The sequence below is a fragment of the Podarcis tiliguerta genome, assembly GCF_965153285.1.
Source record: "Podarcis tiliguerta genome assembly, chromosome: 14".
Lineage (NCBI taxonomy): Eukaryota > Metazoa > Chordata > Lepidosauria > Squamata > Lacertidae > Podarcis > Podarcis tiliguerta.
In genome coordinates, this window is record NC_139547.1 from 20,822,048 (window position 1) to 20,838,722 (window position 16,675).

The following is a 16,675-nucleotide window of genomic DNA, read 5'->3' on the forward strand; positions in this document are numbered from 1 at the left end:
GTGCTGACTTCAGACACACAAACACAGAGACACATGTATAACTCCGCAAGTAAACGTTTGAAATTCCCTCTCTTTTTAAAGAAAGTGGTTATGTAAACTGCTTCTATCAAAATATATGATAGCTTGTTGGTTGGTGGTTGGTTGGTTTTTAAGAAAACTATTTGGAGAAACAATTTAAGACACAAATATAAGATGGGCTATCAACTCCCTGATGATCCATGTAAGAAAATATACAAATGGAATTTAGCAACAACACCACATGTAAATATTGATACAAGTTTCAAGAAGATGCCATTATCAAGTAGTACCCAAAAGACTTCAGAGAATATATAAATTTACCCAACTTCGTTTATACTGCAGACAGTGAACACAAGGACAGTGCAAGTTCTTATTATAGAAAAAGTTTGAAGGAAACTGCTTGACTATATAAAGTATATTGTTTGGGTTCTCCCTGCTAAGACTTAACCCCCTTCTTATGCACCCTGAGAGAAGGAGGCTAAAACTCAAAGCCTTCGAGTCAAACCTAGAGACTGTGTGAAACTAAATCTCTTCTATGCTCTTGATCGCCAACCCCAGATGAAAGGTGGTGAACCTAAGAGAGATATCAGCAGACTTGGGAGAATAAAATGCTTTACAGTGGTGCCCCGCAAGACGAATGCCTCGCAAGACGGAAAACCCGCTAGACGAAAGGGTTTTCCGTTTTCAGAGGTGCTTCGCAGGACGAATTTCTCTATGGGCTTGCTTCGCAAGACGAAAATGTCTTGCGATTCTTTAGGGGTTTTTTCGCTCCCCACCCCCTTTTTCTAAGGCGCTAAGCTGCTAATAGCCTTTTAGCAGCTAATCCGCTAATCCCTTAAGCCTTTAATAGCCGCTAATAGCCACTAATAGCCGCTAAACCGCTAATAGCGCTAATCCGCTAATAGAGTTGCTTCGCAAGACGAAAAAACCGCTAGACGAAGAGACCCGCGGAACGAATTAATTTCGTCTTGCGAGGCACCACTGTATTATTTATTTAGAGAGAAATGGAGGAGGGGAGAATGCGACAGACAAATGAAGACATAGTGAGTGTTGGACTACAATCAGAAGCCTGGAGTTCAAATCCTCACTCAGCCATGAAGCTTGCGGAGCGACCTCGGGCCAGCCACAATCTTTCAGCCTAACCCAAAAGGTTGTTGTGAGGATAAAACACAAGAGAGAAAAGAACTAGGTACACCACCTTGAGCTCCTTGGAGAAAAGCTGGAACATAAATGTAGTAGTAGGAATAAAAATAAATATAATCTCACTGGGAATGGAGTACTGACCAGCTGTTGGGCCAGAAAAGAAGTACAAAACCTGAACACCAGCACTTCACGCTGCAACGTTTTGTTGTAGGTCCCACTTATAAACATGTAAACATACACAACCCTGTCATGTACAGAGTTGGATGGTTGGTCCATAGAGCTCAGTACTACCTACTATTACTCGTTACAGCTCTTCAAGGTTTGAAGCAAAGGTGTTTTCCATCACTTGTTGTCAAAGAGTTCCTTTTTAAATTGGAGATGACAAGAACTGAACTCAGGACTTCATGCATTTAAAGTATGCCTTCCACCACTGAGCTATAGCCCCCTCTCCCAGGTCACCTCAGTACACTTCACACATTTTTGGATGCTGGAAAAGCTCCCTAAATATAAGTGTTTTTGCAAGATTCACCCTTGCTGATATAGCTATAAAATCATACTAGAATCACTGGCGGTGGGGGGAGATTATTTTTAGCTTTCATTTCCTTTTAAAACCCTCGGGTCTGCATTTCCTTTAATCATGTTTTAATTTAGCCTCCAGCGTGCAAAGGACACACTTTATTTTCCTGTTTTGATAAAAGGAGCTTCTGATCCCTGTACAATATCAAGCCCACGTCTGTATTTTGGAAGGAAAGACAGAAAAGTATGCTGTAAGTTCAGATGCTGTAAGAAGATTCCTAGCCATGAAGTTGACAAGTAACCCACCTCCCCAGAGTTTTGACTATTTTGGATAACCCCACCCCAACCCCCCCAAAAACCCTCGCAGGGTGCCAAGCTGAGGGGGGCACAAAATTAACAACAACAACAACAGTAATAATTTATTTATCCCCTGCCCATCTGGCTGGGTTTGCCCAGCCACTCTGGGCAGCTCCCAACAGAATATTAAAAACATGATAAAACATCAAACATTAAAGACTTCCCTAAACAGGGTTGCCTTCAGATGTCTTCTAAAAGTCAGATAGTTGCTTATTTCCTTGACATCTGTTGGGAGGGCGTTCCACAGGGCAGGTGTCACTACCGAGAAGGCCCTCTGCCTGGTTCCCTGTAACTTGGCTTCTCAAAGGCAGGGGGAACCGCCCTCAGAGCTGGACCTCAGTATCTGGGCTGAGCGATGGGGGTGGAGACGCTCCTTCAGGTATACCAGTCCGAGGCCGTTGAGGGCTTTAAAGGTCAGCACCAACACTTTGAATTGTGCTCAGAAACGTACTGGGAGCCAATGTGGTGTAGTGGTTAAGAGCGGTAGTCACGTAATCTGGGTAACCGGGTTCGCATCTCCGCTCCTCCACATGCAGCTGCTGGGTGACCTTGGGCCAGTCACAGTCTCTCAGCCCCACTCACCTCACAGAGTGTTTGTTGTGGGGGAGGAAGGGAAAGGAGAATGTTAGCCGCTTTGAGACTCCTTAAAGGGAGTGAAAGGCGGGATATCAAATCCAAACTCTTCTTCTTCTTCAATGTAGGTATTTCAGGACCAGTGTTATGTCGTCTCGGCGGCCGCTCCCAGTCACCAGTCTAGCTGCCGCATTCTAGATTAATTGTCATTTCCGGGTCACCTTCAAAGGTAGCGCCATCATTGCACCATCCATTTGGGGTTGCCAAATTTTGGCCTTGCTCAGGGCACCATACTACCAAATACTACTGAACAGGTACACCATGCTCGCATCACACATGCAAGACAGGGGGAATTCACGCTACACATCAGTGTGCCTCACAGAGTACACAAGTGACGTCGGCATGCCACAGAGCGTGGCCACACCACACGGCATACTAACATCACGTGGACACACTGCGGGGCACACTGATGTCATGAGTACAGGCTATGGGGGTGTGCACGCCTGGTGTGCTGATGTCTTGCGGCCGCGGCCCCCTCAATCGCAGGGGCAAGGCAGTGCGTGTACTACCCAAGTCAACCCTGGAGGAAGACAAGAGAGAACGGGCTATCGCACAATTCCTGCATGAACAGAGCCGTCAACGTGCTTCTCTAATTAGCTGCTTCTTTCCAGGTGAATCAGAAATAGGTACTTCACCAAAGTGCACGCACACTTACTTAATATGGGAGGCAAACCTGCATGGTTGATTATAGCAAGGACAGAGTCATGAAGGCCAGGTGGGAGAGAGAATCACCATTCATTTTCCCAGGTTGTTTTTCCTGGTGTTTCATATCTGGAGAACTTTAGGACCGGGGGCTAAATGCAGGTATCCAAATCTCTCTATCTGGGACTCAACCTGAAGCTTCACACCCTCTCCACAAACCACATCTATCTTGGGTACTGCTTTGTACTCTGCATGTTTTTGCCTGGCTGAAATGCATCCCTGAACTCTGATAATACCATAAATGTTAAATTTGCATCCACTGCTCCACCCACTTTCGCTTCTGGCTCCACCTACCACTTGGCCCTTAAAAAGTTTCCCAGAAGGGAATGCGGCCCTCACCCTGGATGACAACATCAACTCATTCTATTATTAACAGGAAGTCGCTGGCCAATGAGACAAAGCTATCACAGCAGTGAAAAGTCGATATTACAAACACAACCTCCAAGAGCACCTTCACAATCACTCTTATTAACAGCATCTAGCAACAGCATCAGGCTAAACTAGCTGTCCCATCACTCAGCACATCACATCACACACTTAAAGTACACAACTTCCCCAAAGATACTCTCTGGCAAGATAAGATGGGATATGAATGAGGATTTCCTAACTCCTATGCATTTCATAGTACAGGGCAAAAGAACAGTGATTTCCAATTATAGGAAAGTCAGAATCTGGTTCAATTCACCTGATGGCTTTCCACAAATCTGCCTTACAGCCAGATCTGTGTCATGCTTTGGTTCTGCAGGACTGAAAGGAAAGTGTAACGTTGGATATTAAGCACAGAATCCAGATTGCTAATAATTTCACCTTCAGTTTTAAAAGGACTACGCTTTCAGCATCCAAACTGCAACAAGATGCTTCAAAGACTAAGGGCGCTGTTGGCTAAAACCTCAAATGCCACGGAGGTGGCCGAATGAAATTTCCAGTGACTAGAGGCATAACTTCAGCAATCTGTGTGACTCCTTTCCCAATTCCATGATAGGAAAGCAGAATTATATCTAAGAGAATGGTGCAACCAGTTCTGCAAAAATATTGGCAGAATTTGTGTATATTTGCAGAATTCATGCAGCTCGCAGAACTCTGCCCTGTGGGATGCAAGATTCAAGTCACCTTAGCACACAGAGTTTTATTTTTCATTTTTCACTTCGCAAGTTTGATCAGGACAGTTTGGGTTTCTGCTTTGCTTTCCTCCTTCGGTGAAAACCAATTGAACTAGACACTTCTGAAATCAGAAACGGCCTGGGAAATCTTATGTGCAATGCCCCTTTAGCCTCCATTTCAGAGAGGTCCCTCCTTCCCAACTTTATATCCTAGCCAGACTGCATTGCCCGTTGAACTGGCTGCCTTCCTCCAGTCGCCTTCTCTGCCAGGAAACTAAAGCTCTTAAGAGTGACAAAACATTCCCAGACTGCCACCTTACTGTTTAGTGGAGCAGTTACTAATTTTAGATTTGGGGGCGGGTGGAGGGGGTGAAGAGGGAGAGGGAATGCTAAGAACCGTTAGCCAAGAGAGGTATTTGCAGCTCCCGCCTACACACCCTATTTAAAGGCAAAACTAAATCTTTATTCCAATGAGGGAAAAGAAAACACATATACACAAAGTTCGGGTGGCGGAAGGAGGGGGAAGAAGGAGGCACCCAGCTTTATATTAAAATGCCTTTTTTTAGGCAGATGACAAAGTCATCCACACAAAACAAATGGGAACTCAAATCACTTCCATTTTCAAAATCAGTCTCCTGGAGGTGTGGCAACTTGCCTGCTTGGTACAGAAATTTTAATTTCTGGGGGTACACAACTCTTTAAAGATTTGTATTCACGCACACTTGGTTAGACCGTATACACTGGACGACGATGGGTTCAGAACTGAAAGGAAATGGGAATAACTCTATTCACTTGATGGGAAAATGTGGTTCTGTTAGGGAGGGATTAGTGAGTTCCCATCCACTGACTGTAGAAGAGCAAAATTTGGAAGGGGGAAAGGAGTAAGGAATTGGCAGTTTAAAAAAACGCACCTAGAAAACTTGTACTACTACTACCAATTTACATGCCATAAGTAAGTAGCTCCTGCACTAAGTACAGGAGGGGTATTCTCATGAGGGTTGGACCAGATGACACTTGGGAAAAGCAGAAATTGCCCCCCCCCCAAAAAAAAAAACCCCGGTTGCATTAGGATTGCACAGAGTTCAAATTCTCTCTCTACCGTGAAGCTCACTAGTGACTGGTTAGCTGAGCATAATCCAGGGAGCTAATACTGGTTTGATGGACAGAGCACATCATTTGGAATCTGACTGGGGGGAAACCCATTCATATCCATCACTTAGCAATGAACTTTACTGGATGACCGTGAGACTGTCCCTCTCACTCAGCTTAGCCTACCCCATAAGGTTGTTGTGGCAATAGAGCACTCCACTCTGAACAGCTTGGAGAAAGGCGAAATATACAAAAACAGTGACCAGCAGAATGACTACTGTACAGAGTACAGGAAATGCAACCAAGTCAGAGAACTATACCAAAAGCCACCAAATGGACAAGTATTTGTCCACAAATAGGATAATAAAAAGAATATTGCTCATCTTTCTATTTTATTTCTATTATTGTAAGCGCACTTCTACTGGGCTTATTATCTCTGCGGTCACCTACTGAACCACCAAGAAAGATGTTTAAGTGAAGGTTGTGTGGGGCCCACCCTCTTTTTTGAAAACCCTGTGCAATTTTGCCTGTGAACATTGCACACCTCACTTCTGAGTCAACGTGCGAAGGGATCACGTTGCAAAATACTCAGCTCCTTTGCAGTTTTAAAGCATGCAATTGGAAATGAACGGATTTCCATGTCCTACCAAGTCCCATCATGACAAACAGCTGGGAAGAACAACAGCGGGAGAGAAAGCAAGAAACATCTGGCTTCTTCCTGCAACAGGAGCTAACAGAGATGCAGACCATGAAAAGCACGAAAAGAAGCAACAGCACCATACCTTTAAGAGCACAACATCCACAGTCCTGTCCACCTTCGAAATGTCACACAGGCTGTATCGTCTCTTGTGACGTTCGTACATTTTGTCTGAGGATTGGGGTTATGAAGAGCAGGGCTAATCATCAACTCCAGGGTAGATTCAGCAAGCAAGAGAAAACTAAACCTCTCTCTCCCAGATGTGTTTTTGCTAAGGGTCCTCGAGTCTCAGAAAGATCTCTCTCTCTCTCTCTGAATCACATTGAGTCTGGCCAGTTCTCTCAACAGGAAGAAAGGGGGGAGAGAAACTTCACCACTGTGACTGGTTGATTTTTTTTTTAAAAAAAAGACTCATTGGAACATAGAGCTACTTGTATAAAAGACGCAAGCAGTACACAGGATGGATATGGTTGGCTACGCAGAAGGAGATTTGCTGCTTGGGACGGGGGCACGCCAAAACTTCCTTGAAACTTTTTGCCACCGAAAAGTTTCCCAGTCTGGTTTGAAAAGACTTCAAGATCCAAGGAAGAAGAAAAAAGAGGGAGGGGATAAGGACCCAACAGCCAACAAAATCCAGATGTTTGAAACAGGAACTTTCTATAAACAGACCCCCAAAAAAGGCACGTTGTCGTCTCCCCGTGCAAAAATAAAATAAGATCCAGGCTAGACTAAATCCCAATGTGCCTAATTCAAATGGAGAACAGTATCAAAACACAAACGTTAATTTCTCTGCGGAGAGAGAAAGTAACCGCCAGAGATGTGCCACACTTTTCCTTCTGATCTTCTCTGTGAGTATAGTCAGTCAGTCAACCAAAGGTTGCTCTAGAGTAAGTCAAAAAGTCTAATGACAGAAGACAGCTGGAGGTGGTGGAAAGGATATAAAAACCACTCCCTCCTGACCAGAGCTGAGACGTCACCACTTGCTCACTGCCCTGGTGTTGTGTGAGGGCTGAAAACTTAATTGTAATTTTGGGAATGTGATTCATCTCTTTGGCTGGGAGAGGAGAGGAAGAGGTTCCTCCTTTCGGTTCGCCTCTTCCACCTTGAGAAGTAGCCACTCTTGCTGCAAGAATAAAAACTGAGGCTAAATATCCAATTTTGTTCTGAACAAAAAACCCAGGGCTCTTAGAGCAGGCATCCCCAACCTTCGTCCCTCCAGATGTTTTGGACTACAACTCCCATGATCCCTAGCTAACAGGACCAGTGGTCAGGGATGATGGGAATTGTAGTCCAAAACATCTGGAGGGCCGAAGGTTGGGGATGCCTGTCTTAGAGGATCGGTCCCACCCGCTTCTCTCTCTGGCCCTCGCCTACAAGCGGTGCCTCTTTTGCTCCCAATAGCTTACAGTGGTACCTCGGGTTACAGACGCTTCAGGTTACAGATGCTTCAGGTTACAGACTCCGCTAACCCAGAAACAGTACCTCAGGTTAAGAACTTTGCTTCAGGATGAGAACAGCGGGAGGCCCCTTTAGCTAAAGTGGTACCTCAGGTTAAGAACAGTTTCAGGTTAAGAACAGACCTCCAGAACGAATTAAGTTCTTAACCCGAGGGACCACTGTATTCACATCGGCCAAGCCTAGAGAATGAACCACACACTGCCACACAGTTCCTGATTTCAAAATTGACGGGAGCCCCCTTCAGTCTCCACCCCTGGTCTCTCAGGGGAGAGGCTCTTTTTTTGTATTTCTGTTTACTTTACTTTAGTTCTTTGCTTCAGAGTCAAAAAGACTCTGTGCAGGGAAAGTCGGGGGTGGAGAATTGGACGATGAATCAGGGGGGAGGGATGGCAACTTTTCCACCAATTTCATTACAGGAGAGCAGCTGTGCCAGCTGTTGACACACTAAACACCCAACAAAAAACACCAGTGAAAAAAGGGTACTCATAAGTAACGCTTGAGGACTTCAGTCTTTGCAAACACTTGCATGCAGTGCGTCCCAAATCCACACCTTTCAGAATAACACACAGATCACCATTTAAATCAGGGATAATGGATATCTCTGAATGCTTTTTGACTCTGAATCCAGTGCTCAGCTAATGGATCAAACTATGTACACTTTTTCAAACTCCCTATATATGTAAGTATCGGTTTCAATGAGGCTGGTGGTTGTTGTTTAAACAAAATAATGGAACAGAAGTACAGGTGAACCTATGCAAAAAGTGACATGGCCCAGAAATAGTTTTGTCCTTCCCTGATCAACAAAGCAGTAACATGTTGGGCAGAGAAACAGCAGTATGCTCTTATGAGAGTGAACACAGAAAATTTTAACAGTAGGATGGTAGCTCAGTGGCAGAACATCTGCCTTACATGCAGACGGTCCTGGGTTCAATAATCAGCACCTCTGGCTAGGGCTGGGAAAAGACCCCTGCCAGAAACCTTGCAGAGCCGCTGCCAGTTAGACTATACAGAGTTAGATAGACCAATCATCTGACTCAGTCTAAGCCAACTTCCCATGCAGCTGGCACCACACACACAGGTATCAAAAGGTGAAAGCTGGTACAGCCTTAAGTCTCTTTCTAACATGGTTTAAACTGTGTGTGAGCCTTTAAAATAACTAAAGTGGAATATATCTGTAATCCTCTATTGTTATTATTATTATTATTATTATTATTATTTACTGGCAAACATGTTGAATATAGCTGCAAAACTGCTCTGGTGATAGGGAGCCAGGTGCGTTGGGAATGTCACAAATGCTTGCTGATAGGTGTCCTCCACAGTTGGTTTCTTCTTTGTTTAAAGGAGGAGTGAATAAACCTTCTGGGCCTTCCAGATGTTGCTGTGGACCACAACTTCTATCATTCCTGACTACGCTGGCTGGGGATGATGGGAATTGGAGTCCAATAATACCTTACTGGGCTGGGGTGCCGGGTTGGGGAAGTCAAGGATAAAGGATTCACGGAGCATAATGCTCTCTAATGCTACAGGTTCAGAGGCAGCATGCTAGCAACAAAAACTGGAGAGGTCTATTTGCCTGGAGGGGCACATGCAGCACATCTGCTTTGCCACTGTGGGAAAGGTTGCTGGACAACACAGGCCTTTGGTTTGATCCCACAGGGCTCTTCTGGAGTTCTTATTGTAAAATAGGGAGCATGGGCTACGTGAGATGAACTCAAAAAGCAGATCATACATGATTAGGTAGATATTTGCCTGATCTGATTAAAATGGTGGGGGGGGGAGAGGGGCTGTATTTTCCCATTAAAGATGGGGGGAGGTTTCGAAAAGGAGGCATGATGTGTGGGGAAGCTGATTAACCGTTTCCTTTCCAGCCATCACCAAAGGATATTGCAAAAAGTTTCATTTGTGCCTATTTTCCACTGAACTGATTTCAGTGATCAGCATCCTCTCCTCCTCCCCACCCCTTCCCGGACCATCTTTGAAGGGGGTACACAGTTCAGGCAGGTCACAGCATTAGCTACAGAGTGCTGCGGTTATCAGGCACATTTTCACAGGCCACAGAATCAGATGCTGAGGACACCACAGTCAGAACAAAGATTTGTGGCAAGAAGAGTGCCAGGATTAGCAGAAGGGCCCACAAATGTCCTCATCAGTCTTTCCTGGAAACCTGAAGCAACTCCTATTGCCTTTAAGAGTAGCTAGCTGTTTGCTGGGTCCATCAGCTATGTGTATGAGCATTGAGGCCATGACATTATTGGGCCCTGTATTTCCTTAGTTGTTTACTTGCTATCTTAATATAACCATGCCCTTCCTGCCAATGCCCTCAAGACTGCTTTCAACTTGAAATAATGGCATGCCATCTAACAGCTGTGATACGAAAGGAAAACTGAATGGGGAGGGCAGAGGAAAATAAGCACCTCCATGCTCTCACTTTCATAAAAAGGTTACCAAGTCGTTATAATGAGCATGTTGAATGGCTGCTGAAGGAGATGCTTCTGGGCCAGGAGGAGAAAATAGCGGCTAGCTCCAGCCAAGACTATGAAGGGGCCCGGCCCTCTTCCCTCTCTGCTGTAGCCAGTTGGAATGGCTGAAGGAGGAGCAGAGCCAATGGAAGGGGGCCTCAGTGGACACATTTACACCATGCATTTGAACCCCCCCCCCAATGGCTGTAGTTTGTTAGGGGTGCTGAGAGTTGTTAGGAGACCCCAATTCCCCTCATGCAGCTGCAATTCTCAGTGATTTCACAGTCAATTACTCTTGCCAGTGAATCTGGGGATTGTGAAGCTGAGGGGACAAGGGGTCTTATGACGGCGCTCAGCACCTGTAACAAACTACAGTTCCCAGGATTCTTAGGGGGCTGTTTAAAGTGGTATCACAGTGCTTTAAATGCATGGCGTGAATGTAACCACTGCCTCACCTCTCCTGCTATAGGATAGCCACAGAGGGGCACAGTTTTGGTCAGGAAGGAGTCAAAGGCCAGGCTGAAGGTATGGGTTTTGTCATCTAGCCCTCTCTCACCCTACAGGCTAAGGAAATGTGAAATGGAAGGCACCAGCCCAGGAACAAAGAGAGGCAGCTGCAAAAGGTACACTTAAAACAATCTGAGCTCAAAGCCTCTTCAAGTCTGAGCATTCTTCTTCAGGGACAAAGGAACGTACCCCACCAAAAGACAGCTAAAAAACATCTGTTAACATGGCCTGTGCAGTTCACATGATATCAGAGAAGTCACATGCTTCAAGAAGGAGTCTTCTTTATCAGAGCCGCTGGGCACAAACTCATGGCATTGGCGTTGTGCAATCAAGGGGTTTCTCTGGTTCTGCAGAAAGCCAGAGAGAGAGAGAGAAATTACGAAGAGGATCGATAGTCACCAAACTAATCGAGTCTTCTTCTTCTTCTTCTTCTTCTTCTTCTTCTTCTTCTTCTTAACAGGCAAAGTTTACTTGTAGGCAGGGATGACTCAGCTCCACTTCCTTCTTCGACACATAAAATGAACTTTTATGAGCTCTGCTGCAAGAAGACCTTCTAAGCTAGAGACTTGGAAATTAGCAGCATTGAAAAATGGCAAGCAGCAAAACCGGTAACATGCTACAGCTCAGGATACTCAGGATTTGCCCAAGGTACGGCACACTCTGGTTGCCCCGACCTCTTCACTTGGAAGACACGGGGAAGGCAATCTTGAGAATTTCTCCCGACTGCATCCAGCTTTTTCAGGCCCTCCGTACAAAGCGACAATGGTTGTGCTGTTTGGAGTGGCGGGCCCTATGCCAACCTTGGGATCCAAACACATGTTCCTGCTCCAGTGTCAAAGGCAGCATGTGCTTCTGCTGGGAATCATGAGTGGTGAGAGGTCCTGCTGTATTCAGGTCCTGCTTGTGGGCTCCCATCTGCATCTGGTTGCCCAGTGTAAGAACAGGATTGCTGGGCTATATCAGTCTTCTTATGACATTAACTGTGCCACGGTTTAAACCATGCGTCCTTCCGGTCTGTCCCATTTATTTTCTTAAAAAAACACACTACTTCTTTGGCGATCATTCATAGCCTAGTAAGACTGACTTCCACAAACACGGTTTTAACAGTGAGTCTGTAAGTGAATGTGGAGGCCAATTCTGGAGCCACACGTCCTTCCACAGCGGGGACATTGGTTTCCGAGTGGGCGTTGATCACAGTGTGGATTTGCCCAGCGTGCAAATACGTTGGGCCACACGTTTCTCTCTTGTGTCCTGAGTTCGAGTGTCTTCACAGCCCATGACACCTTTGGTAAAGGCTGTTCTCCAACTGGAGCGCTTGCAGGCCAGTGTTTCCCAGTTGTCAGTGTTTATACTACATTTTTTTAGATGTGCCTTGAGACAGTCTCTAAACCTCTTTTGTTGACCACCAGCATTATGCTTTCCATTTTTAAGTTCAGAATAGAGTAGTTGCTTTGGAAGACGATCACACATACTAACAGCACTTCACTCTGGAAAGTATAGTTCTTTGAAGCTGGTTCTTTTGCTGCATTTAATTTAATATACATATGAGAAACAGTTCCACCTGATGTATGCCTACCCTGAAACAACATTAATGAATCATGCTCTGTAGCTTTGCCTTCGGCGACAGAGAAGCTCTTGAAAGATGAAAGATTGGAAGTCTGACGGCTCCTCTCACCTTGTCCTCCATTCTTTTGTATATTGCCAGGTTATCCCCATCCTAGGAAAAACAGCACTGGACCACTAGCACCACTCAGCCTGCTTGGCCCAGAAGATGGGGCCTGGAACCATTGATCAACATTATTAACCCAGACACTTCTGCTTTCAATATTACGACATGTCTTTGCAAATGGCAAGAACCGCGAAGGGGGACTTTTCTGGAGATGCTCTCTTGCATCCCTGCCTGTATGCCACCACACAGCATAACATCTCATGACAGGTCTTCCCCATTACTCATGCCCCAGTACAGAAAGTGGGGGAAATCCACACACCCCAAAAATAACTTCCAGTTTACAAACAAAATCCTTCTGCCGCTTGATCCAGGAAAGGGTCACAACGATTAGTGAAAAAGAAGGTGTGTAACATGACAATGCAATTCTTTTTGGGAACTCCTGTAACTTGCTGTGATGTCCTGTGGAACCCCAAGCCCCTATCGCAGACGTTCCCACTTTCTGAGTAGAGCAGCAGGAGTGACTGGTGGTACCACAGGGGAAAGTGGAGTCCCTTAACGTAAGAGTTTGCAACATTTCACATCACTCCTGAGAGACGGTGGTGGACTAAAGGATTCTGTGAAGCCTCAGATGAAAAAATAAATACAGCCTTCCAGTTCATTTCACTAAGGGCTTGACCTGATTTATGTTGTGTGTAATCAACTCCACTGATATGTGCTTTCCTTTGGACCACATCAGCAAGGCCAAGATGGGGGTCTTGTCATCTGGGCAGCCCAGGACCTCCATACACATGGCTCAGACTTGCGCCCTGCTGAGGTTACTTCCGTGCTGAGGTCACTTCCATACTGTTACCCAGCAGTTTGACTTCACCCCTGGAGGTGCACTCCATTGTCTCTCAAGGCGAAGGCCAACAACAAGCCTTCAGAGCTTATATTATTAATCCCTGCTCCACCCCTAATATTAGAGATGGGGAAAGGCGTTTTATTTATTACCTTTATATACCCTACCTTTCCTCCAATATGGTTCTCATTCTCCCCATTTTATCCTCACAACAACCCTAGGAGGCAAGGTAGACTGGCAGACAGTGGCTGGTCCAAAGATCACCTAGTGAGCTTCATGGGCGAGTGGGGATTCGAACCCTAGTCTCCCCAGTCTCAGTCTGGCACTCTAACCACGACACCACAGTGGGACAATCCTCATCTCTTCCACCTTCCAGACTGTAAGTCCTAACCATCAACCAGTCGGCAAGATTAGCAAAGCACTATGCTGGTACAACTCCCCTTTTGGCCCAGCCATGGATTTTCCTGACCCACAATATGTCAGGTGTAAGGTGGGTGGACATGGCTTTGCCAAAACAGCCTCATGGGTCAAAGTGGATGGCTCGGTAGGCCAAATTCTCCTTCCCCACCCTATAGACCTTGCAGATCACAGGTAAACAGCAATGGTACACTTCAGATGTTGCAGGAATCCAACCTAGTTGGCTGACCAATGGCCAGGGATGGTGGAAGTTGTATAGCCCAACAACATTTCCAGTACACCAAATGTTTAGTTACCCCCAGCATAGACAGTTCTGACCTAGATGAAACACCAGGCATACTTGGTAGAAAGCAGCTTCCTAAATCCATATGAAAAAGCCTTCTGCCTATAAGCCCACAGAACGTTTCACCATGGTTGAGACCTCATTCTACATGCCTCAAGCTTACAGAGATCTGGACAATAAAGCCCTACTGAATTGAACCATAGGTCAGTTGCAATGGATTTCAGCAGTAATGCATGCACAGCAGACAATATCAGACAACCCTTGCTTGATGTGATAAACTGCGTTGGTCACATGTAAAAGGTCTCTTGCGTTGTGATGCAAGGTCCACAACAGACCATGCAAGGAATCCGGAGTTGCAAACTTGGCTACCGAATTCCATCTCAAACAGATTTCTGCAGCACCCGCAAATACACAAATTGCATGACTGTTGTACACAGATCAATCTTCCTGCTCCCCATGACCACACCTCCCTTATTCAAATCACAGCTTCCTTGGTTTAATTTTATATCTTCTTCCATTTCCCGGGGCCTCAGCTGTATACAATTACCGATCGCAGCCCCCTCCCCCTTCTTGGTCTGGGGTTTGGGCCACCTCAAGCTTCTTTATGCTGTAAACAGCTGTGGTAAGGAAACGGCCAAACTGCTTGCACACACAGTTGTGAGGAAACCCACTGCACTCTTCTCACATTTGGATAGAATCTCTGCTGCTCCATCGCCCACAGATGGCAGTTCTCGAATTTCAGACGCAAGCAAAGGGCTTTAAACTGTTGGGTCATGTTGGAACATAGGAAACTGCCTTCTACTGAGTCAGACTTGCTCAGTGCTGCCTACAATGACGAGCAGCAGCTCTCCAGGGTATAAGGAAGGAGTCTCCATCTGGAAAATGCTGGGGATTGAACCTGAAACCTTCTATGTGCAAAGATGATGCTCTGCCACTGAGCTACGACCCTTCCCATATGTGTTCCATTTGTGTTTCTCCAATTTAAACTCATACATGTAACCTCATTCAGCCCACGGGCCACATTCCCTTGGGGGCAATCTTCCAAGGGCTGTGCACCAGAGGTGGCCAGAAAAATACATGTTTTCCTTTGTACAGTAGTATAGTTTTCTCACTAACTCAAGAACCGTTTTTGTGCCAGATGGAACAATTTCATTAAATAATTAAGATCCAGCATGCACACACCAAGAAGGAGAAAACTGTACACATTAACAAATTTCCAAACTATCTCCAAGGACACAGATAGAAGACTGGTGCTTGTACAGGCAGTGGCCATTTTGATCAGGGGTTCCGTTCCTGACAACCGCCCCCCCCCCACATGCATGCATCAGCAGAGTGCGCATAAGACCAACCCTGTTTGGGGCCACTTCTAGGTAGGCAGCAACGGTAGTGAGCATGTGCATGCATCAATCAGACACTCATAAAATGCTTGCTGCCTGTACACAGCAACCTTTTACAAAAAACTATGCTGGCTGCCAATTTGTTTCTGGAACAAAGCTGCAAAAGAGGTAGGGAGTCTTCTTCAGCCTGGCGGCCCCAATCCCAAAGTGGGTGTGGTGTGGCCAAAGGCAAAACTGGGTGGAATAATGGATGTGACTATTGGTAAAGGTAAAGGACCCCTGGATGGTTAAGTCCAGTCAAAGGCGACTATGGGGTGCGGAGCTGATCTCGCTTTCATGCCGGCGTTTATCCACAGACAGCTTTCTGGGTCATGTGGCCAGCATAACTAAACCACCTCTGGCATAACAGAACACTGTGACAAAAACCAGAGCGCACAGAAATGCCATTTACCTTCCCGTCACAGTGGTACCTATTTATCTACTTGCACTGGCGTGCTTTCGAACTGCTAGGTTGGCAGAAGCTGGGACAGAGCAATGGGAGCTCAGCCCACTGCGATGATTTGAACCGCCAACCTTCTGATCGGCAAGCCCAGGAGGCTCAGTTGTTTAGACCACAGCGCCACCTGCATCCCATGTGACTCTTACCTTTGTACAACAGGCTACATTCCAGCCATGCAACCACTGTAAAGCAGGGTTCACTAACAGGCTGGCTTACTTTATTCTTCCTTGAAAACAGGATAGAGCTGAAGGAGGAAGTTGGAAGAAGGATGCTCTCTCTCACTTCCTCTTTCAACTCCATGTGCCATTTCGAGGCTCAGATTAATTCTACTGGATTCCACTCTTACGCAGATCCCCTTGGAAAAGCAAAGTGCATACATGTGCACTGCTATCTTTGTCTCTGATGTTGGGAAGAACCATAGATCTGGGGAAGGGGTTGGGGAGAAGTAACTGGAAGAAGTGGCACCCATAGCACTCACTGAACAACCCAAGTGTGCCCACGGGCCAAAGAAACTTGGTGACCCCTCTTTTAAAGAAACTTGCGAACGAGAAGTGCTCAAAACAGAGCAAGAACGAGAAAACCCAGCAGCTAAGCTCTCTAGACTGCTGATGCGACAGTTCCAAGCTGCATTATTAAAAACATCTGGAAGAGCTGCAGAATTGTGTGCTTTGCAGAGCTTTGCTTTTTTTTTTTTTTAATGGAAGCTAACCAGTCATTTCAATTCCAAACCAAAGTCTAGGGCTGCAGTTTTCAAAAAAGACACCCCCACACGCACAAACTCAATTGTGTGTACTTCATCCAGAAAATCCTCCTCCCCATATCATCCCCTTCCACTTGCTGACCTTTTAATAAGGAGGAAATCACAGCCACGCCGAAAACAGAGAACCTCTTTGATATCTGTTTTACATTAGGCTTGTCATGTTGTTATGAAAGCCTGAAAATGATGCAATCTG

The 16,675-nt window shown here is 45.8% G+C and overlaps 1 protein-coding gene across 8 annotated transcripts in view; it reads right to left on the reverse strand.

Moving 5' to 3' along the window:
* The window catches only part of AKAP13 (A-kinase anchoring protein 13), a 240,291-nt gene that overhangs the window by 77,586 nt on the left and 146,030 nt on the right, over positions 1-16,675 (reverse strand). The window lies entirely within an intron of this gene.